Consider the following 27,212-nt stretch of genomic DNA (forward strand, 5'->3'; position numbering starts at 1 on the left):
CAGATGGCAGGTGTCAACTCTGACTTACAGCTACAGAAAGTTGCCTGGCTTTCCCCTCAGAGAGAAGCAATTAGCTATGGTAAAGCTAAATTGTCAACTGTCCTCTCATAGCCTGTGTGTGTCAGAGGGTGTGGAGAAGATGGTTTTAGTTTTCCTTGGATCTAAGGACTGTTTTGCACTTTCAGAGAACAGCAGTGATTCTTAGACTAATTTTCATGGGGTTGGTAAGCAGCATCCTCAGCAGATCATGCAACATCTGGGAGGAATGAAAGCATCATCACACTGGTCATATTTATTCCATATTCTCCTTAAGATAAAGGACATTGAGGAGTCGTACAATAATTCAGATCTTGCTCTGTACAAGCTGAAGTTGGCAATGCAATTTTTATACTAAGTCAAATCCTGTCCTAATTTACCTTCTGTCTATGATAATTAAAGTATTTTTGAGTATTTGGGTTGTGTTTGCCTACAAGACATGCATGCTTGCATTTTATCAACCCTTTTGGCAAAGGAATTCCAGAACTACAGTAAAGAATCCCATCATACAAAATATTACTTTTTCTTTAAGTAAGGTCTTTCTTCCAGTATTCTTTTCATTTTTACCATTCCCAGGCTCAAATTCAAGGAAAAAAAGCCAAAACAGAGATAGGCCAAACCACAAAATTTGGATTCCAGTAAAGATATTAAAGTATTATAAATCCAAGTTGTTGCTTCTACATGCTCAAAAATATCCTGTTTGCCCATATGTTTTAACATGAACATTTATTATTTCATGTGTAAAATCTCGCTTGAATATTAAATGCTATTTATCATATTCTGCCAGCTCAGTTTCTGAAAAGCAAAGTGCAGTCCGCAGATCAAATTAATCTTTTGGGACAGATTTTCAACCATATAAAATATTTTATATAAATGTAAAAGAATATATATATGTGTGTAATATGAAGTTAAGAACTCAATAAAATAAATTCTAACAGTTACTTGGCAAGTATAGTCTAAGCCATTAATGTTTCACAGAATATTTAAGAAATAAGACCAGATTACTATGATAGGACCTTGAATTTTACATCCTTACATTCTTAGGTTTTAAAGTGATATCAGAATCACCGTGTTAGTCTATGACAAAATTTACAGTTGAGTTTCAAACAGCTCTATTTCTAGTATGAAAAATATGATATTGAAATAGGCCCTGAAAAGAGATATAAGGGACAAAAGAAGAAATAAGGCTTTTTATTTCCTGCAGTGAAAGAAGGACGAGAGAAATGTTGACTTTTTCCCAGTAAAGCAAACATTAATATTACAAAAATGACAAAAAAAGTAGCCAGGAGTACGGAGTGCTTTTCGAAAAGTAAGAAAGAAATAGGGTCATCATGAGAAGAATCTCAGAAGAAACATAAATGAATGAACAGTTCCAGTGCATGGAAAAGAAGCTAGTGGAAACTAGTAGGATATTTAAAGAAGTATGTCTTCATAGGGGGAGGAATCCATTTTTCTTCCAAGCTTGGCTATGTCGTTGAAATATCATCAGACCACACAGCTAAAAATAGGGGAAAGAAGAAGCCAGAATCTGCCAGAAGTTACTCTGAGTTATTTGTCCTGTTAGATTTTGAGTCATTTTTCTTGTACTCTTCATGCCTATAGGGTCATGGTAACTACCATAGCATGCTCTGTGTGTCATTATCCCATGAACAAAACAGTTGTAACTTGAAATATGATTATTGATCACATGCATTTTCTCTCTGCCATTGACCAGTGACTATCCTTGCCTGTAACTGAGGATATATACTTGAATCTTTCAGCCTCCAGCAGTGGCATGCATATCCATGATAGTGTTGCTACAGTAACTAGAAGTATTGAACATAGCTTATTTCTCCTCCACATGTAAGTGATGCGTATCCTGTAAAAGCAAATCTTACATCTTTCAGTACTGTGTTGTGTATGTGATCATCAATAGCAGTAATAGAAACCACCCACTACATTTTCTGGAGAAAAATGCCTTGAATCAGGAGGATCTGATGAAATTATTCCAACCAAATGGAATAGTGGTTTTCCTGTAGAAGCTGAACCCTTCTAATCATGTTCTGTAATAGTTCCATCAACACGACTTCTAACAATCTCTGCCGCAAACTTGCTGTCTACCCAAAAGTATCTTCAATCCAGCTGTCCAAATCCTAGGAGCCTTATTAGAAACAAACATATAATTAATGATTGCTGCAGGAGAGAAATTAAGCTGCAACTTTCTTAGGTGACAGCAGTGGAAGTCGCTGCTTACTGAGAAGAGTGTAAGGTTTGTTCCCTACGAGGTGTGAATCTTAATGAGTCCCTGTGAAGTGTTGGCAGGTTTCTGATCCTCAGTGCCTTCAGGTGTAGAGAGCCTACCCAACAGATGACAGGCCCTGAGAGCTATGCTGCCGTCTCAAACCACAGGAAGCAGTGAGCGGACCTGTAGAGCAGGGAACTAGTGCAAAGTGACACAGAACGGTGATCAACCTCTCAGAACACTACATCTGCTTTCTCCAAGCTTCTAGCAGCCATCAGGTCAAAATACAGCCCCTCAGAGCTCCAGCTAGTCTGAGAACCCACTCACATTCTGGGCTGCAGGTTTGTCTTAGGTGACTCTTAGAGATGGAGGGTAGCAGTAAGTACTTCTGTGAGAGATGTCTCCAAATAATACTCTGCCTGATGGCTGAGTGTCAGGAGAAAGTGAGCAGACTAAGGAGCACCTAGGAAGACTGTGAAAGAATTAAGGTAAATGGTTTGTATTTTTATTTAATCTCTGCATAGTAGGGAGAGACACTGGAAGAAACAAACGAGCCCAGGGCATCAGCATCAGGCTCCAGTACTGGTGACTCCACTAGAATTTTATTATTTTTCTTTCTAACCACAGTAATCTTCTGAGGTCTTATGGGATCCACCTGTCTGAAAGGGGAAAGTTTTTCTTCACCTGTAAGTTATTAAGACTGATTGATAGGACATTAAGCTAGGATTGAAGGCTACAGGTAAGGCAAGTGATGGGAATGTTACTAGGAGTATTTATGCTGGTTCAAGGAGCACCAAAGGCCTGGGAGCCTCTCGCTGTTACTGAAGGCTAAATGTGTGTATGGCTTAAAGCTGAATTAGGGGATGTTTATGATAGACTTTAAGAGAAAATACCTCACTAAGAGAATAGTTCTATGCTGGATCAGGCTTTCTGGAGATGTGGTTGATGCCTTATGTCTGTCAATGTTTAAGAGGCATTGAGATAATAGTCTTAAAGATACATTTAAATTTTTGGTTGGGATTGGATTCGTTTCATACTTAGACTCACTGATCATCATAAGTCCCTTCTAACTGAAGTTATAATTCTATTGTTATGTTTCTTCTGTTCTGCCTGTAATCTGAGAAACATAGAGAACATGAGAGTAAGCTGATGTAACCTTTCCATTTTTCTACTCCTGATAGTCTCCCAAGATTGGATATATTTTTCTCTCCCTGCATTGCAAACAAATACAGTGGCTTTGGAGACTTTCATAGATAGGCTTTACTCCATAACCTTATTTCCTTTCTTCAGGTTCCAGTTTACATTAACTTTCTTAGGAAGTCCAAAAAAGTATCTTTGTCTGTTGCTGTCTCCTTTGCCCAGATTCTATTGTGTTGTCTATTTCTATTTTATCCAACATCATATTTGTATAGTCTCTTCTGCACTCTCCTCACAGAGGCAAAGCCTGTTGTCCCCCTGCTATTAAAACCTTGCCGTGTAAACTCAATAGAGAAGGGTATTTGCATAGGAAATTAAGTGGTGAATTGAATGTGCTGTAGCTCAGATTTATTTCATAAGCAATGAAGGAAATTTAAGTGATTTCAAAAGAAGTACATAACAATGGTAGAAAGGGGTGGAGGTTGCACAAGGGAAGAAGTAAAGCTGACTTTGGTGGTAGTTGTTTAAGATTTCAGAATGGATGGGATCAAAGAACTGTATTTGATAAGGTCAGTACTACCTAAGCCAAGAGTACTTGAAAATTCACTTTGACTCAAGGAACTCAGTCTTCTGGGAATGCTTTGTTCTAAGAAAGAAAAGAAAACACGTTAACTGTATGTATGCAGGTTTCTGCATATGCACATAAATCTAAGGTTCTGTTGTCTAATATGCTTTGAACATATGGATTTTCTAGGCCAGCTAGTTTTCACTGTGTATAAATAGGTGCACTTATTTGAATGGGAGATTTTTGGGTGTGATTTTGATGCAGGAGTTTTCAGATGAAAATATTGTAAAAAACATCTATTGATTCGTATTCCTAGTGTGGTGTCGTATTTTTATACATCAACAGATTTGTTACACTGCAAGCATTTTCAAATGCAGGCAAAACTTATGGAAAGGAAGGATAACTCTATCAGTGGTTTTTTTCTTCTTCTTTTTTTTTTTTTCTTGGAGCTCTAATTACTTAATACTAAACGTTGAATTCTTCGTGAGAAGCAGTTATTGGCCCAGAGCTAAAATTCCTGGAGAAAAAAGATTATCCTGCATGCCATTGTCCTTCCTGAATTATTAGTGTGACTTGAAATGTACTTTAGAGTACAACTAGGAAAAGCAGTGGTTCTGTCTCTACTTCGGAAATCAACATGCAAGATGCTGGTACTCTGCTGTGTGCTGACAATCTTGCCTACTCTCAAAAAGCATAGTAAGTATTTGTAAATATCATCAGGATCACCTGATTCTGTACAAGAGCCCGTAAGGGGACTTTGCCATTGCGTGTTAGCCTACAGTAAGCTGCAAAAATAGATAAATTATCAGATTTTTGTCTTGGTCTGTCTTAAGTTCAGATATGTTTGGAACAATTAGTGCTGGAAATAGAGAAGTAGAAATGTGAACAGGTGCAAATAATCTCAATGATATCTGGGGATACAGCTCCATTCTCAGATAGAGTTTTGTGTCAATCATAGAACTCTACTAGTGGTACAAAGCCATGGTTAATACCATTTGTGAATATAGACTTTCTGGTGTGAACCTGTGTGTGTTATTATGATTCTTCTGTAGAGATATTTAAATCCGGTATGAAGGTAAAAATGCAATCTAGTTTGTCTGCCATGGGCAAAACCTAGCTTTTTCAAATGATAGCAAATCTACAAACAACTCCACATTAAAATGTAATTGTTTTGAAACACATTCTACCGGGAAAAACAGTGGTATCTTTTGGCAGTGGTACCCTTTGATCACATGTACTTTTATTAGAAAAATACTCAAATTCCTTATAGGCTAGTTTAAGTGAAAATATTTAAAGCCAACTCTATTCTGAGCTTTGCTTTCCTGATATCTCAATGCCACATCATAACAAATTAATTGAATGAATTAGGAAAGTCCTCTATTCACTCCCACTCCCTTTCTTAGTCATGAATAGCACGCTATGCACACCTTCTCTTATATTTGTTCTTACAAAGGTTTCTGCTTCCAAAGTGAATTCCCTTGGGTCAGCAGAATGCTTACTAGGTATTTTAGAATATATTGGAATCTATGATGAGACACTTCCCACATCTGAATTTCTGGATAGATATTCCCTATACTATAGAAGTACTTTCAGAAAATGTCTTCTAAGCAGCTAAATTGACTAACTAAAACTTAGCCAGTGTGAATCTTCTTCCTTTTCTTTTGACTTCCAGTGTTTACAGTATAATTTCTGCAAATATATATGGTGCTGTACAACCACCAGTGGAGTATCTGATACAGCAGTGAGAAGCAGGCTAGGAGAGTACACAGTAATGCATCTGAAGGCTGAAATGTCTTCAGAAATCAAAGACCTTGCCTGTGAGAGTGAACATATTCATGAACACACTATAGTAGCCAAGTTTATGTTCTTTTTAAATAATATCTCACTTCCCACTGGGCTATAGGTCTGTTTGCCTAGGCCAGTGGAATGATTTTTTTTTTTTAAAGGAATTCCGTTGGTGAAAAGTTGGTACTTAATACCTAAAAGTACAGTGAAATAAGAAGAAAAGTAACTTGAAAATGTTTTACTGGAAAAATGCAGGAATTCTGCAGTCACTTTCCTGTAATGTATGTTAAAACGTATTTGAAGCTGTATGAAAGATAAAAAAGGCAATTTTTGAAAGGTTTTATTAGGAACAATTTATCAGTTTGCAGCCACTGGAATTAAAAATTTAGCAAATGCTTATTAACATGTAAAGAAAGTTTGGTAGAATATCCATTAACTTTAAATAAAATATTAATAAAATGTTCATAAACATAACTAAAGTATTACCACTGTCTTCACTCATATAATATAGATAAAAATGTCTTCCTCTGCAGCAGGTTTTTGGGGGAAATGCTCAGATTCCTACTCTGTAATCTCTTTAACAAGCACCACTAAATTATTTCTAGGAATGCGCTATCTTGGCAACATATGACCCTAGGGCTTTGCGCAAAACATTTATATATGCCTGTTTTAATTTGGAGGCTTTGGTTCACTCTTATTTGCGATCATCTATTTTGTATACTGCTTTCTGCTAGCTTAGAACTTCTTGAGAAAGTGTCCTTGTCTTAAGTTTGACTGTCTGGTTTCATTTGAAACAACAATTTTTTATTTATGATGTTTGCCTTTTGAGCTATGTGTGAGAAGAAGATAAAAATCCTCTTTAAAACTTTAAGTTCAGGCACTGTAGAAGAAAGCCTGTATTTTTGTATGCATTGTATATTGGATTTCCAGTAGCGATTTTTAACATCGCTTTGTTCAGATATTTGGTGAACATGAATATGTTGTCATCTAAGTCTTCTAGATTTTATAGAAATAATGACAGTTCTCATTGACATGCACGTTGGTCACACAGTCTTCACAACCTCCACTTACATCAACAAAAGTGAATTCCCCATCCCAGTGTCAACATAATATCATCACAGCACCAACAGAGGTGGACAATTAGACACACTCCACTCCCTGTCCATTGTCTACGTTACAGTGCTAAATCTTTAACAGTTATTACACTCTCTGGGTTAATAAAACAGCTAAGTTACTTGATCAAGGCTATTGAGTACAAAGAGCATAGAAACCAGGAATGCACGAAATCCCTTTCAGAACCTGTAATGAATCAGGCTGAGGAAAAGGTTGCCACTGTGTCCTTCACTCCACGTAGATATACCGGGCACTAGAATCTCTCTTGTTGCCTGAATAATTATTAATTACTTATAAAAGTAGGACACAGCTGCAACAAGGAAACATAACAAAATCATCCCAGAGTACTGAGTGGCCCAACAGTTCAGACTCGCAGGGAGGTGTCTGCCCTGGGTAATTTCACCTTGCTCTGATGTTCCCTCCCTAACCTTACTGCACAGCCTGACATGGAACATCTGTGTAGACAGATAATTCCTCTAGGACTTGTTTGGTATTACTTAATGTGGTAGAAATAAATGAACTAAAATATGAACTAAAATATAAACTAATAAGGTAAAGTATTAGGACATGAACAGCTAGAATCTTTTAAAGACATGCCTATCTGGCTTACGCAATGGTATCTGAAGTGCTCCTGTTAAAGAGAAAATTTGGGTGTGAACTTCTTGGAGGCAGAATCCCAAAAGCGTGTGTGTAGGTCTTGCCGCTGAGGTTTTCCCTTCCTCTAAATGTTGTTACCAGTTTCAGGTTCACTGAAAAATATTGGTTGTAAACTGGATATTTCCAGCAGGAGGAGTTTTCAGATTATTATTGTAGAAACCTATCTGTACTAGGAGTAGTCTACTGAATGCGTGAGCTGTTGTAACATGGAGTTGGATAAACAAATACTACAGTGTAATTAAGTGCCCATTTTACTTCCTCATTTGTAGCCATAAAAAGCACAGTTGAACCCTTGCAAGGGGACTGCTGTCCATCTGACAGTGTATGTGGATACATGCTTTTCCTTCTTGGTAAGATTGTTGTGTTATGGGAAGCTTTTTAAAAAAATTTCTGGGTTAAATGTGAAATGATAAAAATAATGGGGGAAGAAAAATAGTTTGTGGAAAAATATCCATGTTCTGATTTTTTTTGATCCTTACTTCTTAATCAGTAATGCTAAATAAATGTGGGGGCTGAAAATTAATGTTGTTTCATTGAAAGGGCTTGATGTAAACAATGAAAGAAGAAATGGTTTCAGTCTTGACAGATGGCGGCTTTTTCTTCTAATCTACAAACCAGAAAATTTCTGAAAGGAATAGTATTGTCTTTTTAAAATTTTCAGTGGGAAAGCAAACAAAAAATTCTGCCACTTTATTCATCTACCTGGTAACCACTTTTGCACACAGAAGTACAGTAGATCTATGTACTGGTTGCAGAAATACCTGTGTCATTTGTCTGCTACAGGACTCAAGATCTGCCAGGTGAAAGTGAGTAGGAGGCTGGGAAGAGTGCAGATTTTTTTTTAGGCATCAACATAAGAAAGCCCAAACTTTTTAAGAAAACACCTATGCAAATGATTCTAATGCTACTCTTCCCTTGGAATGTTTAGAGCAGTCATTCAAATAATAAATCTCCCCTCCAGTAAACCAGCAAAATGCGGAAAGCTGCTAAACAGTTTGTTCCAAGGAAGTGAGTTTCTAAAATGGCAAGTCAGCCAATAACAACTGCTGCTTAACAACACATAGCAGAATTTAAAGTACTGATCCTATGATCCTATCTTTAGGGCATTTTAGGACCTGGTCTCTGCTATTCTTTAGAAATGATTAAGGGAATGAGAAAAAAAAAAGGGGGGGGGGTGAGGGGGGAAGGCTGTCAACAAATTGTGCTTCATCTTTGTAGACTACATGGCCCAAGATTTACTGAACTGAACTGTCTTTTTTTGGATGCCTTTTCCAGAAAAACTCTTATTAAAGAATTCTTCCTAATCATTTTGGAAATTGAGAGTTAAGTGTTACTTTATGCATGACTTCAGTTACTACTGTTATCTAGGAAACGAGACAAAGTGCTTTGTATGTTCTGGGATGTATTGCTTAGAAGTATTATTGTGTCAAATACTTTTTACTTCTTTTATAGCTCAAATTCTTCACTTTAGTTGGCTAAAATCCTTTTAGTATCAGTAGAAATAAGCTAGGGGCTGAATCATTGGCCTTTGATCAACAGAATATCTTGTGAGAGCAGGATGGACAGCCTAAGATATAAGATCAAGATCAATTGAAGGACTGGTGCCAAAAAAATAGAGCAGTAAAACATATATAATGTTGTGAGACCCCAGGTCTCAAGGAATTTACCCCACTAATCTAGACACTGGGAACCTGCTTAACTTTTCTGGTGACAGAAGTAAGTCATTTTCTATATTTATCTTTAAGCAAGCCTGTGCAGAACATGGGGAAACACATTTGCCTTAAGAAATGGACAGTTAATTACTAAATCAAATGATATAGAGGTGAACACCTGGAGCACAAAGAGTATTAGCACTGCTAACAAGATGATAGTATAAATATTCTGCGGACAGGAGTTCGACTGTTATTTTGGGACATCCTGGTTAAAAGTATTTGATAGGAGCTTTTAAAGGAAGTCTTTCATATGTTGCAGGAATTCACTTACAATCTGTAATCCCATACAGTAACACCAACTGCTATCACCAAACGATACTATCAATTTTACAGTAAAGAAAAGAAAGTGGGCTCTAAGTGGCTTCTGTGTTGTGTGACTATGTATTCTAGCACATCTCATCGTATGTTACATGGAAGTAAAAAAGTGTAGATGTGCCTCCATGCTCTGATAATCTGTGTTTGGGCAATTATCAACAAAATGGACTCTGAATAATCAGCAGCTGGTAAGGACAACCAATATCTAGAACCAAAGCTTAATAGGTGCAACTTCTGTTGAAGCAGTGTATGCACTTATTCTAGGAAAGGGCTCCTGCACAGCCTGTGGTAGTTATGAGTGCTTATGAAAAAGTTCGTGGTAACCTTGTATTGTATCTTGTAAGGTCTTTTCAATAGTTTTAGGGAGAAATGTAAGAAAATTAATGCATAAATTAAAACAAAAACAAAAAAACAGCCTTGGATTTACCTTCTTGAACTTGAACTTTAGACTTCCTTTACAGGCAGAGATCAACCCATCAACCCATCTCTCTTGGGAGGGAATGAATCAATGTTTGGTTGTACTGTGCTCTTGTGCTCTACATTGATTATAGAGAATTTTAGAGAATAATTTAAAAAGAATAGAACGGTTCAGTTGAAAAGCACTGTCAAAGATCATCAAGTTCAACTTCCAGGCTACTTCAAGGCTAACCAATAGTTAAAGCATGTTGTTGGGAACATTGTCCTAGTGCCTCTTGAGCACTAGCAAGCATGGTGTTATCGAGCACTTCTCTTTATTCTGCAAAAATTACTCTGACCAGTAGAAGATAAGACATAGAAATTCTTTGGAGGCATCATGATGACTTAATCCCATGTTAAAACTTCTGGTGTAGGATCACTCACTGATTTAAGAGATCATCTAAATTGGAAATCATGAAAAGTGCTGCATTAGTATGGCAAAAGAATGCCATACGACTCTGTCTCTTTCTAGACTCCATCCTCCTTTTCTACTCCTTCCAAATACAGAGATTAAATGGGAATTCAATAAAACATTTCTTGTGGAAAGCTAAACAACTCAACCTTAGCAAGTCACGTATTGGTCGGTAGAAGTTATAAAGATGTGAGTCTTAGAAGAGCAATGTACTTTTTTTTTTTTTTTTTTTTTATCCTAGGCAGCAACCGTGTAAAATGTTTTTCCAATTTCTGTTAAGTTTCTCCTTTACTGAATTCTTCCCGTCTCAGTATTTTCCATATTTATTCAATCAAGTGTTACTTTATCTGAATTTATGATAGGCAAACTAGTAATACTGAACAGAACATGATTCTTTGCTTGTGGTTTAAAGCCTTGCTGATTTTTATCACTCACTCTATATAAAAGAATCAACTTTCTATTGTGAACATACTAAATTACTGGGTTCTAGTTGTTTCCACTTTTCTTTTGCGGTTTAGGATGCAGTTCCTCAAAATGGATGACATTTATTGTGTCATCTTCCCTTTTAACTTGTTCTTCCACTTAACAGCACCTATTGGAACAAAAAAAGACTAGCAAGAAAATGAAGCATCGTATCTTAGTAACTTTCCTGCTATTTCACCTTTTAGTTCCCTTTCTAATTTTGTCACAAAAGACAGATCTTCTACTCCATTATCATTAGTTAATGTTTTGTACAAAATAGATTTATCAGGTCTGAATCTGGTTCCATAAAGAATGCATTCCTTTTTATAGTGATTTTTTAAAAAAGACATTTATTAAAAGTTTTGATATATTTGCTGTTGTGTGAGATATCCTGACATGTAATTGTTAGGAAAAAAAATGATATCTATTCCAAAGCTAATTACATACTGAAAAAGCAATTCCTCATAAAGTCTCATCACCTGAAAGAGGGTTGAGTTAGGTGATCATATATGTAGCCATAAACAGCTCAAGAGTTTGTAGGTATATGAGAGAACTAGAAGACTGTTTCTTTGCTTTGCCTGTACCTCTGCTCGAATGTCTCTACTCGAGATGTTTTCTACTTGCAATAAGATGTGATGCCGTTCTTATGTGTCTGCAGGAATATGAGAAGAATGCTCACGAAAGCAAATTTCTCATTATTATTAATTTAATCTCCCTAGTTGTTGAGGATGAGGATTGCATTTCCTCTGGTATTTATGTGCCTATTCAGTTCCAAATTAAAATTCACTTCTAACAAGCCTAAATTTTTTCAATGTAAAAGCATGGCTGTCATGGACAAAGTTGGTTTCAGAGGAAAAATGGAAACTAGAAGGTTGCTAGCCTGAAGCTTGATTTGCTTTTCTGTAGACAGACTGATGGAAAGTTGATGCATGCATGCTCTATCTTCCTGGTTTGTAGTTTTCATCAGAAGAGGGAACGAGGAGCATGTAGGACTCAGAAAACCAAGATTTAGCCTCCCGTAATTTGCCCTTGGATTTTTATTAGTTGTTAAGGAGTGAAAGAGCAGTAATTTGAAAACTGATACCTTGATTCTTCCAAGTTTTTTTCCTAGTGAAAATGTGTGTGTGTGTTTCTTATGCAGGTTTGGATTGCATTTTATGATACAGTTTTCCCCGGAAGCAATTTTCATTTTCTGAATACCTCAAATACAAATGATAACACAGCCCTAATGCCCTTCTCTTTGTTAGTCAACAAAAACTCCAACTGCCTGCATCTATAATGTAGATTATGAGACACATTTAGTTGAGAATTTTACCCTGGTGCAATGCCACTGCCTACCTGGAGTTTCAGTAATATTGAATCTGGCCTCTAGAAATTTATTATTCAGGCTGGCTAAGCAATGCCATCGTGCTGTTCTTCAATGTACTTAGTTGAGCCAGTAGTACCTTGGAGATAAGCACGTGTTAAGGAATACGGTTTGGGTAGGTTACTGCAGTTTATGAATGACACCATTACTGTGGTCTAGTGAGAATGATCTATATAGTTTACCAGGCAATCTCCCATTAGGCCTAAAAGAATGGAAACCTAGACAAGTCACTACAAACAGTGAGTAATTACAGTGTCAAAATAGCATAAAGTTACATTATTCATTACATTCAACCTAAACTGAGCGTGTGTGCTTGAGGACAGACTCTGCAGTTACTGCAGAGAGAAAGCAGTGCTACTTGCTTTTCCTCTGCTCATTTCAGAATATTTCCTCTCAACTGTAGAAACTCAGGAGGACATAAAATGCAAAAACCTTTCCTTTTTCTTTTTGTCTCTGATTGTATCCCAGCTTCCCCAAGTTTAGAAGTTTATGGAAGTTTTTTCCATTTGCTTCTTCACTCTGGACTGTTTTGTAAAACTTGAATCTGTGGCAGGCTGACCTTAGAGTTGATTCAAATATGCTGCTAGATGGCTAGTGCAAATGGATAGGAATCTATAAAGAGAGTCATCTAGCTCACTTGAGGTAAAGTAAATGAATTTTTGATTGGATGGTTTCCTGTGAATCACAAACTGTACTGATTTTCTATTCTGAAGTATCTATCTCTATCTTTTTTGACTCGAGTTAGGAGTGGAGGAGTTTCTCCTTCAATTATAAGCAACTTTTAAAAAATTTTAATTTAGTTCTGGAGAGAAATATTTTGGTAGCATTTTTCCAGTCCTGGCATTCATACACACACTGAACATTTTTAAAAATAGCTGCAACACAGGAAGGCACTGGGATAAATTTCTTACAAGAGAAGTTATACCTCACTCTCCAGTGCCCTGCACTCTCCCCTCTTCTGAAAGCACTCTATAGCAACTTCCATAACTATATAACTTTCGCAGCAACATATTTGTATCTGAAAGAAAGAAAACTTAAAACAGAAACTATATGCTTTAGTTTATCATTATTTTCTGAGGAAGTAATTATGCTAAGGTCTCTATATGCTTCGTCTTTCTCTTAATATTTCCTGTAAAGTACAGCTTTCTGTTTAAAAGCTACCTATCCAGCAGGTAAAGCAAGAGCAAAACATCTATTAAAGAAGTGTTTCCAGAGGAAAACAGTTTTTTTAATGAAATGAAGACTTTAAACTCTCCTAGTTTCCCTTCCAAAAATGTTATACACATCAAAAATACTCACAACTTCAACCAAACCCTATTTAAACACCAGAGAAAATAGAAAGTGAGAACACAACTGGTCAGTTAATTGCCAGGTCCTCATGACTATAACATGTGCCTTCAGTAACCCCCATCACAGTGCTTCAGTTTGATCTTCGCTCCCCGCTCATACTCATAAGGACAGTTAGTCTTTTTCATTTTGCTGAAAGCTCCTAGAATGTATTTTAATAGGCATCATTGCCATTGAACAGATGGGTAAGCCAAAACAGAGCCATGTGGAGTGACTTGCCAAGAACTGATAAGTGTTAGAAGTGAAATCTAGGTGTCCAGCCTGATCATATTTCTTCCATGCAGGAAAGGAGATCTGCAAGTCCTTCTTGGGACTAGCAGTGGGAAGGATATGTGTGACATAAGACTTCACCCTATCACTTCATCCCATATCTCAATTCTTTTTCCTGGAACGTTTCTTGCCATTCCCAGAAAATACAAGATACAGGGCAGAGTGGATGTTAGATACTAAGGTAAAAGATGTGTTTTCCTGATACTATCAGAAATAGAAAGGATTTCTCCTAGCCCTTGTTTTCCTTAAAGTTTTAAGAAGACAATGCTTGATTGCTTCATGTTTTATTGACTGCACATTCCAGAGTCTTGAGATAATCTATGCTGATTTTTTGTGAAAATGCTTGTAGTGAACCTGAGGGGAAAAAAAAAAAAAAAAAAAAAAAAAAAAACAACAACAAAAAAAAACCTCTTCATTGCAACGAAAGCACATAGAGCACAAATGAACAAAAGTCAGTTCCAGTAATGTGGCATTTCTAGCTGTGGTTGATAAGATCCTGTAAAAAAGAAAAGGCAAATAATCTTTTTTTAAATATCTCCCCTTTCCTCCTCTCCCACAGAAAAGACTTAATGTGAAAAGTATTCAATCTAGCGAAGTGTCAAAGTGTATTATTCTCCTATCAGCCTTGCCAGCCTGCATTCCCACTTTCTGGGGCAGCAGATGTTGCTTATTATCAGGATTTCAAACAACTTGGTAATCTCTCTGTCCTCATCCGAAGATCAACAAAGGATATGGAACGCTCTCCTTGGTGGAACTTTAGATCATCTTTTTCAAAGACAGTTTCACACTTACAGAACAGTGAGGGCAGGGAAGGGGGCATGGAGTGTTCATGCTGCTGTACTAATCTTAAAATCTGTTATCTCCATGAAAACTGTGTGCTACTGGAAACTGCTGAGCTCTTCTGAAGGGATCACTTTTTCCTGGAGACTTGAAGTAGTTCTGAGGAGCTAGTTCAAGTCTTTAATTATTGTGAACAGGTGTACAGCAATGTCTCCTTTCAAGAAAATACATCAATCTTCTGTAACTGAAATCTTATCAGTAGTATACCATAGGTTTTGATATAGGTCGTGCAACATCTTTTTACAGGTTCGTGTAAGAACAGGTCCTCTCAACTCCCCAGCTCTTAGCCTACAAAGCTAGATGCTTCTTTCTGTCTGTAATTATATCTGTGGACTCCTTCCAAAAGAAATGTGAAGTACAGGTCTGTGAGAGAACAAGAAAATGTTCTTCCATATAACCATTTTCCGTAACTCTGTAAAATATAACAAGTCTTTTTATACTGATCATTTTCTCATGCCCTTCCACATTTACTAAAGGTATATCACTGAAAACATTTTATTTTCTCTTTTGATTGCATTTTATATTATGAAACTGAGTAAGCATGTCAGACTTCAATTTGACACAGGTATAAAAGTAACGTTGTTTGTTTCTGTTGAGAAAGTGGGATGCTGGACGATTAGGTTTTTGATGAAGACAAGACCCTGAAAATATGTTTCCTGGTTTTGCTAGCTCATAGTTTTTGGTTAGCAAGCCAAGGGGTCTTTGATGTCTTGGACTCCATTCAGACAGTTGCACAATTTGCAGGAAGATTTGTTAATGTGTGAGGATGAACCACAAGCTCAGCAGGCTGAGAGCAATGTAGACCTATTTTATGATGCTGGCTCACAATGTCAGAGGCAGATGTTGGTAGTACGGTAGTAGAGGTTGAACCTACCCACCAGTATTCCATTACACGTTGTTGCCTTGCAACAGATGGCAGCAGAAAGGCAGTCTGACAGAGTGGTATCTGATGTATAGAAAAAATGACACTCGTTGACATTCAGTGACGTTAACTGAGAATTTCTGGAAACTGACCAGTGGATGTGGGCACAGTGAGGCAGTGGGTGATGTATTTCAGCAGTGCTAATGACAGTGGGTCACCTTTGCTGGTGCAGATTGTTGAGAGTGCGACATGCAGGTTCTTGTTTATTGCTGGTGAAATGTATAACAGTCAAAAAACAGTGTTTTGTAGCTGAGAATTTGCTCTATCAAACAGTATTCCTGCGCTTTTTGCTTCCATTGTAGCTTATATGAAAAGTAAATAGGAAGCATTATTCTTGGAGTGACTTGGATGTACATTATCACACACAGTACGTACTGCTGTTTCACCCAGAATGATGCCCTTATTATGAACTGCAAGAATAATGGGCTCTAGCCTCTTTTGTTTTGGTTACATAGACCTGAAACCCCTTTCCGAATTAGAAAGTGCCATTTTAGTCTTTATTTTACTCTTTTTCAAGGGCCCCTCCAACATTGCTTCTGAGCTGCTGCAGTACACCTCCCACCCTAATGGTGGCAGAAAAGCCCTACACTTCACTGCATTAACTGCAACTAAAGCAGACAACAACAGGTGAAAAATAACAGGGCACATCCTGCCATAGGGGTTCAAAAACAACCAGAAAACCATCAACAGTGTGAGAGATGTTCAATAGATATTGCCAGGGAAAAGACTGCAGCTGCTTAAGGTAGGCAGAGCTAGAGCTATAAATGGTAAAATCATGAGGCATTATTGCTTGTATGCCCCAAACTGGAAGAAATGCAATAGAATCATCAAGCATGTTTTACATACATAAAGGGAGATAGGTGTTTTTGTTCGTTTTAAGCACAGTTCTTTACTAACATTTGAATTCAGTGTTAGGAGATGTGGCGTTTTTAACAGTATCTAACAATAAAGCAGAGTGGGCATCTTTGTGGATGCCTCGGTCAAAATTAGAGCAGATGGATAATGAAATGGATGTGTTCACAGAAATGATATGCAGATAAGGGATGGATTCTATAAACAACTGTTTGCTTAAGACCTGAGTAAAAATTTGGGCCTGAGTAAAAATGTTTCTAAAAATTCACTTCCTTCTAGGAGTAAATTATAAAATTCCCCATGCATGTTCAGCTTCTGAGTCAGCCAAAGCTAGTCATACATCTCCTGCATTCAGCCTGTGGTTACATCATGCAATCTGACAAGTAAAACAAAACTGGAATCAAATCAGTCACCTGATCCTAGCACAAAACAGTATTTTCCTTTTTTCTTTTTTCTTTTTTAACAGAATACTGTGCACAAAACATAAGTAGCTGTCACAAGCATAAGGCCTTGCTACAATAAATCGAAGACATCACACTATCGTGGGGACAGAAGAAAATTTTTTTAGTGAAAAAAGCTTAAATGACTCAGGTATCTTTCTTTTCTCTCTGTTAGGTCAATTGATCTTTTGCAGCAGTACAGGAGTAGTAATGAATTTTCGTTGAATTTTCATCAAGTTTTCAGTGCTGCTGAATTTTCTATATACTTCTCAGTGAAGTATGCTGAGTGCTTATAACTTTGCAAATTTGATACTGATCCTGGGTTCATTAAACATATTGATAGAATTTATTTTTCTGAAATGCTGAAGAGGAGATAAGGGAAAATCTGTGTTAAACTGCAGTTCCTTCACAACTGTAGTAGTAGTATCATGTTCCTGTAATTCCTGTCAATTCTCACAAAATTCATTATAAAGTTAAATTGAAGATTAAAAAAAAAAATGTGTTAAACAGGGAGAAATGTAAAGACAATATACTATTTAAAAATAAATAAATAATTATTGACCTCCTGGCCAGGTAGCAACTATATTGCCTTAATTCCTATGCAATAGCTACATGATGTACTTAAACACAGACTTACCAAAAAAAGTTTGTTTTTTTTTTTTAAGGTACTTTGAGAGATTACTTTATCTGACACACTAATCAAAGCAGAAAATTTCCAAGTTAAATCATGCATTTGCACTGTGTTAGGCAATATCTGAGTGGAAGGCCCTGGAAAGAAACCCTAGGTCACAACATTCTACAGATCAAGAGTCTTACTTATTCTTCCTTACAGCTCCTTTTCCTCCGGATAATGTCTTTCTAAAAGATTGTCTTCTCTCCTATTTGTTCCTCTATTCTGAGAAGGACTGTCTTTAGGATTTTGCTTATTGAATCAACAAAGCTTCATGTGTATGAAAACACAGCAGCAGTTACAATTCGAAACTTACAAATGGGTGTTACGTAGGTGCTAAATTCATCAAGGTCTGACTGGGAGAGTCCCAAAGCCTTTATCATTTGATGCTTCTTTAGAATTGCTATTGCAACACTATGTCTTCACTGTCTTAAAGCAGCCAATCTTTTTCCACTTGCTGATAATGCTGCTGGCCTTCAAGCTTCTGATGATAGTGAGAAGCGTAACCTAATTGTGCCTACTGAGCAGAAAAGTTTGGAAGGAGCTGTGGACTCCCTTGTGGATAGAGAGGTCTTGCAGAAATCTTGACAAATTAGAGGTCTGGGCAATCACCAACCACATGAATTTTAACAACAGCAAGTGCTGGATTCTGTACCTGGGATGGGGCAATATATGTGCAGACTGGTGAACAAGAGGCTGGAGAGAGGCTCCGTAGAAAGGGATCTGAGGGTTCTGGCTGCCTGACAGTAAGTTGAATATGAATTGGCAGCGTGTCCTGGCAGCCAAAAAGATCAACAGTACTCTGGGGTGCATCAGGTCCAGCACTGACAATTGGGTGAAGGAAATTATTTTCCCACTCTGCTGTGCACAGCCTTATCTCAAGCACTATGTGTGCAGTTTTGGGTGCCACAGTATAAGATGGATGCAAAGTTGCTAGCATCCAAAGGAGGGCTGTGAAAATAGTGAAGTGTTCTTGAGGGCAAGACATATGAGGAGTGACTGAGGTCCCCTGTTTTGTTCAGACTAGAGAAGAGCATACTGAAGGGAGACTTCATGGCAGCCTACAGCTCCTCACAGGATACAGATGAGCAGCGATCATCTCTGTTTTCTGGTGACAGGACCCAAAGGGATGGCATGGAGCTCTGGCAGGGGAGGGCCAGATTGGGTTTTAGAAAAAGGCTCTTCACCGGGGGGTGTGGCTATGGAATGAGCTGCTCAAGGCAGTGGGCACAGCCCCAAGCTGCCATAGTTAAGGAGCATTTGGACAATGTGCTCAGACATGTGGTTTGATTTTTTGGATGGTCCTGTGTGGAGCCAGGAGTTGGACTTAATGAGTCTTGTAGGTGCTGTAATCTATGATTCAATGATTTCATCAGATGGCTTAAACTTACTTGCTGCTACTTAGTGTTCCTAGTTCTTGCTTGTACAGCATTGCAGTTTCACTATCTTAAGTTTGCACCTTTTTATTGTGTCACCTTCAATTGGTTTACTCACTGATGTTATTCTATTAAGATCAATAGCAGTTCCAGCATTACTTTGAACTGAAGCAGTCACACACCTAATCTCTAAGCCTCAATTAATTCAGCCTCCCTTTTTACAAGCATTTTTCCATGCCCCTATTCATTGTTGTTGAACCTCAATTAATTCTTCATTATCCTTTTTGAGATCAAGTACGCACAACTGAACATAGCTTTTGAAGTAAGAGTGAACTTGTAATGTAAAGAATGACATTTATAATTGTTTCCATATTATTCTTTATCCTCAGGCATTGTCCTGTTTTGTTGTCTTCTCTTACCAGATCTGTAGATCAAGCAAAAGTCTGTATTAATCTGCCAAAGGAATCTTCTGTTAAATCGTTTAAGGATCTTATTCTTCTAACTTCAGCTGCTAGCCTAAGGCAAAATCTTTATGATTCTAAATTCTTAAAAGTCCCCCAGACAACAGGCATATGAAATACTGTAGCAACATTCATTCAAAACGTGGTCAATAGGGTTGTACAAGCCAGCCACAACATTTTGAAATACCATCCCTTGCTCCATATGACAGTTTTAGAGACTGCCAAAGGAGAAGGGAGTGTAGGAGGAGGCTCTTCAAAAGCTGTTAGTTTTGGATTGAAATCCATAAAATCTGGTGGGAAGTTCTTGCAACTAGAAGGTTCTCCATGCTTAAAGCAGGCTTCCAAAATAGTTGCCGAACTAACAGGCTGCTGTAAAGGGAGAATTTCAATCCTTGGATTCCTTTCTCTTTCAGGATAAGGCTGTGCTAAGGTCAGGTAATTTTAAAAATTTAAGCATAGCTTTCTCTCTCTCCAGAAAGCATTCACAGAAGTATAGGCTCAATACTGCATTCTTTTCAGAAGATGAGGAAGTCTTCTTTGCCAAGAACTCAAAATATATGACTGTGCTGTGCTTGCATATCAACAGAATGGCCTTCTCTAAAGGAAAGTGACAACTGTGGTGAATGGTCTGGAGAAGATGTATGAGTAGTAGCTGAGGTCCCTTGGTTTGTTCAGTTCAGAGCAGAGGAGGTTGAGTGGAGGCCTCATGGTGGCCTACAATCCCTGATGAGGGGAGCGGAGGTGCAATGCTGATCTCTGTTCTCTGCATTGGGGGCAGATCAGATTGGGTGGTAGGAAAAGGTGGTAGGCACAGCCTCAAGCTGCTGGAGTTTGAGGACCATTTGGACAATGCTCTCTAATTCATTCATGAATTAGAAGTGGGAGGGAGGAAAAGGGACAGTGTGAACATTCAATTTCCTATCTTTGTCAAGGGAAAAGAATTCCTTAGGTGTAACTAATGTATTTCTGTTGGTTCATGTTTGACATGAACAAAGCACAGTGATGTACACATTTCCACAGCCATGGCTGGTTCTAGAAAAGCCCAGTCCTATTCTTAACACTGCTGAGATTTGTTTTTGTATACACACTTGATTTTCCATTATCCTTGAATTTTCTTTTGTCTGATACGAATTATGTGATTGTGGCAAACCCACCCAGTCCAGTGTGAGGTTGGAAACTCTTGCTATCATACTGCCAAGAGATAATTAACTCAGTAATGTTAACACACACACTTGGCATTCAGCTATCGCACAGGGTGGGAACAGAATGCAACAAGATCTGCACCATAACCATCCATTGACCCCACCGTCTGCTCTGTCCCAGCTGCCCACGCATCCACTTGAGATACCAGAGAGCAAAGATGGGAAAACTTAAGTGGCAGGAAGCACTATGAAAAACTGTTCTTGTTTCTATTTCAAGGCCTTTTCCTATTTCTCTATCTACCACTCAACTATCCATTGTTCAGATGGTCTCTTCTATTCTGTATTGACCAACAGAATCCTTTAGGCTGGTTTCCTATTTCCTATGAAAAGCAAAATTCAGAAAGATGCAGATGCTGTGGGGAAAAAAAAAAAAAAAGCTCAAAAACTGACTGAATTACCCTGCAGGTGGGATATTTAAATGCCTGTGGTTCAAAGCTCTGTTGTAAAGCCAAATGTTCAGTTTTTCATGCATGGTGCATTTGGCTGAGGAAGACTGCCGTGAGTTATCTAAATGAGAAGGCAGCTTTGCCCTTGGGAAGGGGTCTAAAATGACTTGTAAGTATTCCGTTATTGACAATCCAAAATACTTTGTACATCAGAAGTGAAATCTACCTACTTGGAATAAAATCTTGACTTGTTTTGAGTCAGTGTTCATCTGGTTTAGGGATTCTGTCCACAAATTTTCTCTTAAAAGCAGCTCTTTCTAGCCCTTGGTCATGATACTAAAAATCCCAAGAGGCTTGCTGCTGTCATTGCCATTAAAATTATTATTTCCTCTCTCTACTACTTCTTGTCATGCAAAAATAGTTGCTGTTTACTTGTTGAAAAGTTCAAGCAAGAAAACACGTGCCTACACAGCCTGTATGAGGTAATCATTGCCTGAATTAACAATCTATGTGCAATTCCACCTATTTGAGAATGTTTTATGAAGTAGAGAGAAAGCAACAATTCCTCAAAGAAAGAAACAAAACATCCCAACCTTTTTTAAAAAAATAAGATGGCCTAGTGTATGTCCCCAAGTTAAAAATCTTTCATGTTTTTGCTATTGAGACGGTACTAGGTTTGGTTAATGCTTGTGGTACTTTATATTCTGTAAATAGTTATTATTATTATATGATTAATTTTCTAACATATCTCAGTTAAAGAGTCTCCCAAGAGAATAAAGGTATTCTTTCTGCCTTACAGGAAAATAGAACCACTAAACCAGATTGGAAGTCAAATTACGAATGTCAGAAGTAGTAATGTTATTTGGAAAGGGTCCACAGTACAGTTTTCCTAGCTTGTGAGCAACAGTGAAACAAGTGTGTAACTGCCTATGGGAGAAAAATTTTAATGTAATGCATCCAAAAAACCCATGTGAAAAGTAGATTTTCAAAAATACTTAGAAGTCACAGCAACTGGAATGGTAGCTTACTTTATGAATCTGAAATGAATCTGAAAAAAAGCCTGTTGAATGTCCACTTCTTCTAATACTTCAGAAATGTTCAGCCGTGAGTCCTTTGGAAAGCCAGTGGTGAGTCTTGATTTTTGGAGGTTGTGTTCACCTACAGTTCCTACCCACTTCAGTTTAGGTGAAGAAAAGATGACCAATTTCATAAGTGCAGGGAGAGAATTGAAACAAAGACAAAAGGCACAGCTGAAGGTCTGATGATATTGTAGGCTATGATCTGAACATATATGAACAAAAAGAGGTTTCTAACAGCTAATTGTTTGGAAGAATTAATTTGTACATTAAAAGCTAATATTTAATCTCAGAAATATCTCCTTTGCCACAGAGACAATGATTGCTAGTAAGATCTGAGACTAATTTTAATCAGTATTTTTGGAACAAAGTGTTCAGAAATGTGAGAAATTCATAAGGTTTCGATGAAACTTACCCAGTGTTATGCATGTGGGTTTGACTATTTTAGCCCTGGTTTTAAGATCTGACAAAAGGAAGAGGGAATTTCAAAGTGAAAAGGAAAGAATAAAAATGTGGAAATGAAATTCACTCTTGACACTCGTGATAAGAAACATGTTCATTACATGTCAAAGAGGTCAGCATAGTTAGCAGCATTAGTATGTACACGAACTGGAACAACAACAAATCTGTCACAGTACCACTACCTAAAGGGCTAAGGCAAAAGAGAAGTGGAAAAAAAAATCTCAATTACTATATCTACTATTTTCGTACAACGCCTTAGAGTAATGGACAGTACTTGGGATAATTCCTGAATATCAAAGATTGCAAAGTAAGCAGAAATTATGGAAAACAATTAGCCAAAATATTTCTCTTTCTATAACCCTGAGAAAGAGTCCTTTGAAAAGTGCCAGTGCAAATTCTGTCCATCCTGATAATTTTGAATAATACTTTATTCCATCTAGTACCCACTGAAAAGAAACTCGAAATACTAAGAATCTCAATCTGAGAGGAATAAATGTGAGAAGAAAGAATGAAAATGTTTGAAAAAATGAAAATGAGAAGAATTAAATGAAATGTTATAAACTTTAGGAAGAAAAAGAAAGGAAAAAAAAAATGCATGCAAAACTAACCAACCACCACCAACAAAAGAACAGGATAAAATAAAAGGAAGTTCTTATTTCTTCTCATTTTCCCTTCATCCACTTTCTGTATTAACAGTGGAGGACTGTTTTTCACTCAGAAATGCTTCTTTTCAATAAGGTATGTGTAAGTATTCAGTCCTGATTAGATGCACATTTTTTCCCAACATCATTTGGCTTTGCTTGGATTGCTATGGTGTTGTGGTTTAGCCCAGCAGGCAGCAAAGCACGACAGGGCCATTTGCTCACAACTTGCACAGTGGGACTGGGGAGAGACAGTAGAACTCATGGGCTGAGATAAAGATAGTTTAATAAGACAGAAAATAAAAGGAAAACAGTTTTATTGACGTACATGTCATTTAGAATGTGATATTGAATATTGAAATATTTACTCAGAACTATGCAAAATAATGAAACATTTAAGTACTTATTGAATATGACAGCAGAATTCACTGGGTCCAAAGAATATTAAAGGTCCTCTACTTAGGGCCCTAAACAGTGCAGTCAAAGTACATCAGACACCTTAGGATAGTAACAAGCAACAGGTAGATGAAATAGGCAAAGTAGGAAGTAAATGAAAACAAAAATATGCGGAAGAATAATTAGAAGGCTGTGTGCCATGGATCTGGCTCTTACCATCTAACAATACTCTATCTAAATAACAGAAATAGAAGGTGAGTAATGGGTTTGTTGCCTTTGTGAGTCTGCTCCACAAATACCAACTAAATGAGAGAGACTCTACAGAGAACAGGATAAGCTGCTATCTTTGGCTGAGCAGAAGCAGCAGTTGCAGATACAGTGGAAGAAGAACCTTTAGTGGGAATGAGAGAAAGAAGAAATAGTATAAAAGATGTTTTTTTTTTTCCCTTGTAAAATTAATCTCTGGTACTTTCAGGCAGGAGTTGTTTCACCCTGCAAAGGCCTAGCTATTCATCAGGAGGACATGGAATCAATCAGCGAAGAGGTTGGTGGTGGAACTGTATGGTGTAGTTGAATTCTTTAAAAAGCCAAATGGAAATCTAAAGAAAGATTGGATCTTTTTTTAGCTGACTGCCCACTGATGCTCTCTGGGAAGCTCAGACAGGAGTCCTGGATTATATTCTACAAATTCCAGAGGCAATACAACCAGAACTATAGTAAGAAACACAGTTAAGCATAAGACAGGTTAGAATAAACTGGGAATAATAGAATGGTGTCTATTTTGAAGGGAAAAATAAACCAATATACACAGTCATCCATAATACTGAAGAAAGTGAGAAAAAAGCTGTGGGAAACCAGATTCCATAGAAGTAACAAAACACAGGAGTCAGAATGAGGGAATAGAAGCATAAAGAAAGAAACTCTTCAACTCTTTAGGATTGGCATCTAGATGGCATTACTCAAGATTGTGTTACTAACCAAGGACAAACGCAAGGATCTTTTTTGAAAAATTTGTTTATTTGGGGCAGGTTGAAATTGACATTAAAAAGCCAAGATTGTATGCTTACCTTCTCCTCTACTGCATGATTTTTGCCTTCAACACTGGTGAGGCCACACTTGTAGTACTGTGTCCTTAGTACCAAGAACAACTGCCTTCTCCTATCAGTAACCAAAAGAGTACAGATATATTCAGTTAAAAAAGAAACATTCAGCAGTTTTGAGGATGTTATGCTACATCTGTTACCGATTGATTCAGAAAACCAGAAGATATTAGAGCATCAGGAGGTACAGAGACATGCTGACCTGGTCTTCCAGAATAGCCTACAGGATACAGTCAGTCCCATTACAGGATCTAAACTTAGAAATTAAAACTACATCTCTCTATCCACTGTGCAGAGAGCCAGGCCTTGAATACCAATAGCCAGTATATGCTCAAATAATCATATTGAAGAGGACTCCCAGCTACATAGATACCTAAATCCTTTAACTTCTTTTAGGCTCCTCTAAGCACATTTTTTTCTGAAAATATAAGCAAATTTTTCAGATACACATCAACTCTGTTGCTCTCAAGTTAGGAATGAATGCAGCTTTCCCTAGTGCCGTCAGTAGGGAACTGTCACATTGGGCTTACTGCACTTTTTTACAATTCCTGCAATAGCAATAAGCATACCTCCTAACGTTGCCTTTTTGAATTATTCTACTTTGCAGATCTGTCTAAAATCTAATTTTTATCTGACTTTTTAAACAATATTATTCATCTCAGGAGCTACATACTGTGGGGATTTTTGTAATTTGCCTGTAGGCTGAGCATTGCAAAAATTTGGAATTTATTTTGATATGTTCTTCTTATTTCACATGAAAGATTTAAAAGAAGTATATCTAACCAGAAAGGTGAATGCCTAAACTGAAACTCTTCTCTCATTTTTCTTTTCTAGGTCTGGTAAAGTTACATTTCCAGGGCATTACTAAAACAAAACAAAACAAAAAAGATCCCTGAAAACTGAAATATGGTCAAGAACTATCAGTTAACTTAGGTGCAAAAAGAAAATGTTATGGTAAGTCTTTCTCAAATATCTTCTACTTTCTGAAGAATGTGTTAATTTAGCAATACAGTACTAAAGACTGCTAGGATTCTACAGCTCCTGGAAGGAGATTATATTGAGAGGGAAGTTGATGTCTTTTCCCAGCTAATATTAATAGGACGAGGGATAATGACTTTAAGTTGCACCAGGGGAGGTTCAGATTGCATACTAGAAAAAAAATTATTCTGAGAAAGAGTGGCAAGGTATGGAGATTGCCCAAGGAGACGGTGTAGTCACCATCGCTGGAGGTGTAGATGTGGCACTGAGGGACATGGTTAGTGGGCATGGTGAAGAGGGGTTGGTGGTTGGACTAGATGATCATAACGGTCTTTTCCAATCTTAATGATTCTGTGATTCTACTGATACTTCATTGTACTTTAAAATATTAGTAAAATGGAGAAGTGTTTGACCTTTCCCTTTGTTAAAAATGTATATCTTACCATCAGCTTTGGAAACAATAGTTTCAGTACACATGCAGTATTCGGTGAATGTGATTGGCAGTGAAAGAATGCAGGAGTTCTTGATGTTGGATTGATGTAGTATGAGGTTTAAGAGGAAATGAGTTTGAATGCATGCAGTTTAAACCTACAATAGCTCTCTTACTTCTCTCAAAACCTGACAGACAGAATGTGTTAATGCTGTTGTTTGACCTTTGCTTTGTGTCCAGGGAAAGCTCTGCACCAACCCAGCAAAGCTCAACACTTAAGCGTGGTGTTAGGTATCTTTCCATTTCCATACTCCTGTTTCAAAGGAAAGTCCATGAGTAACTGACCAGAAAATTCTGGTAAAACAGAACAGATCATAGTTTTCACTGAAGAGGTGAAAAACAAAGAGTGATAATGATGACCAGGTGAAAGAGTGAATGAACGATGAAATGGAAGGGTAGAAATGAGTGGAAAGTGTCTACTGCACACATACTTTTATAGTAAGTGGAAATGGTAATCATGTAGTTTTATGTAAATATATTATTTTCACAAACTTGCTGCCTTTCTTGACCAAGCAACAGTTGTTCTAGTCTAGCACACGAAAGGAAAACAGTAGTGATCTTGTCATTGCATATTTATTAGGGTAGCTCTGTTAAGTGCAGACAGCTAGAAAACATCACCCAGGATAAGTACTTTTCACAGTGGTAACTTATCAGAAAAGATAAAAAACAAATAAAAATATAGATCAAATAAAATCAAACCATCCTTTTCAACAGCTGATTTTTCTCTCCAGCAGTAAATAAAACCCCACTACCAGAACCAGAAAGGACTGCTTTCTTTTTCTACCACACAGCAGACTGACCTATACCAACTGGACCATTCAACACTCACTTGAAAACTAGATGACTCCTCCAACACTTGTTGCATAATCACTTTAAGAAAATGAGGCTTTTTATTGCTTGCAGTTACTTCATTTTTTTCAAATAACCATGATGTTACTGCTATGCAAGTTAATGAATACTGTATAAAGCCACTGTAACGTTTTTCTAGTTATTTATGAAGTTACCTATGTAGGGAGACATACAGATGCATAAATACATACATATATATAAACACACTGAGAAAATA

General features: G+C 37.3%; 1 long non-coding RNA gene across 1 annotated transcript in view; it reads left to right on the forward strand.

Annotated features, from left to right (window-relative positions):
* LOC146544454 (uncharacterized) overlaps positions 1-27,212 on the forward strand; it is a 227,044-nt gene that overhangs the window by 58,631 nt on the left and 141,201 nt on the right. Inside the window, exon 2 of the long non-coding RNA XR_014882964.1 lies at positions 25,513-25,632. This is a non-coding gene — a long non-coding RNA (uncharacterized LOC146544454). The remainder of the gene's footprint in view (positions 1-25,512; positions 25,633-27,212) is intronic.

This window comes from Meleagris gallopavo, chromosome 4, assembly GCF_905368555.1.
Source record: "Meleagris gallopavo chromosome 4, MGAL_WU_HG_1.1, whole genome shotgun sequence".
NCBI lineage: Eukaryota > Metazoa > Chordata > Aves > Galliformes > Phasianidae > Meleagris > Meleagris gallopavo.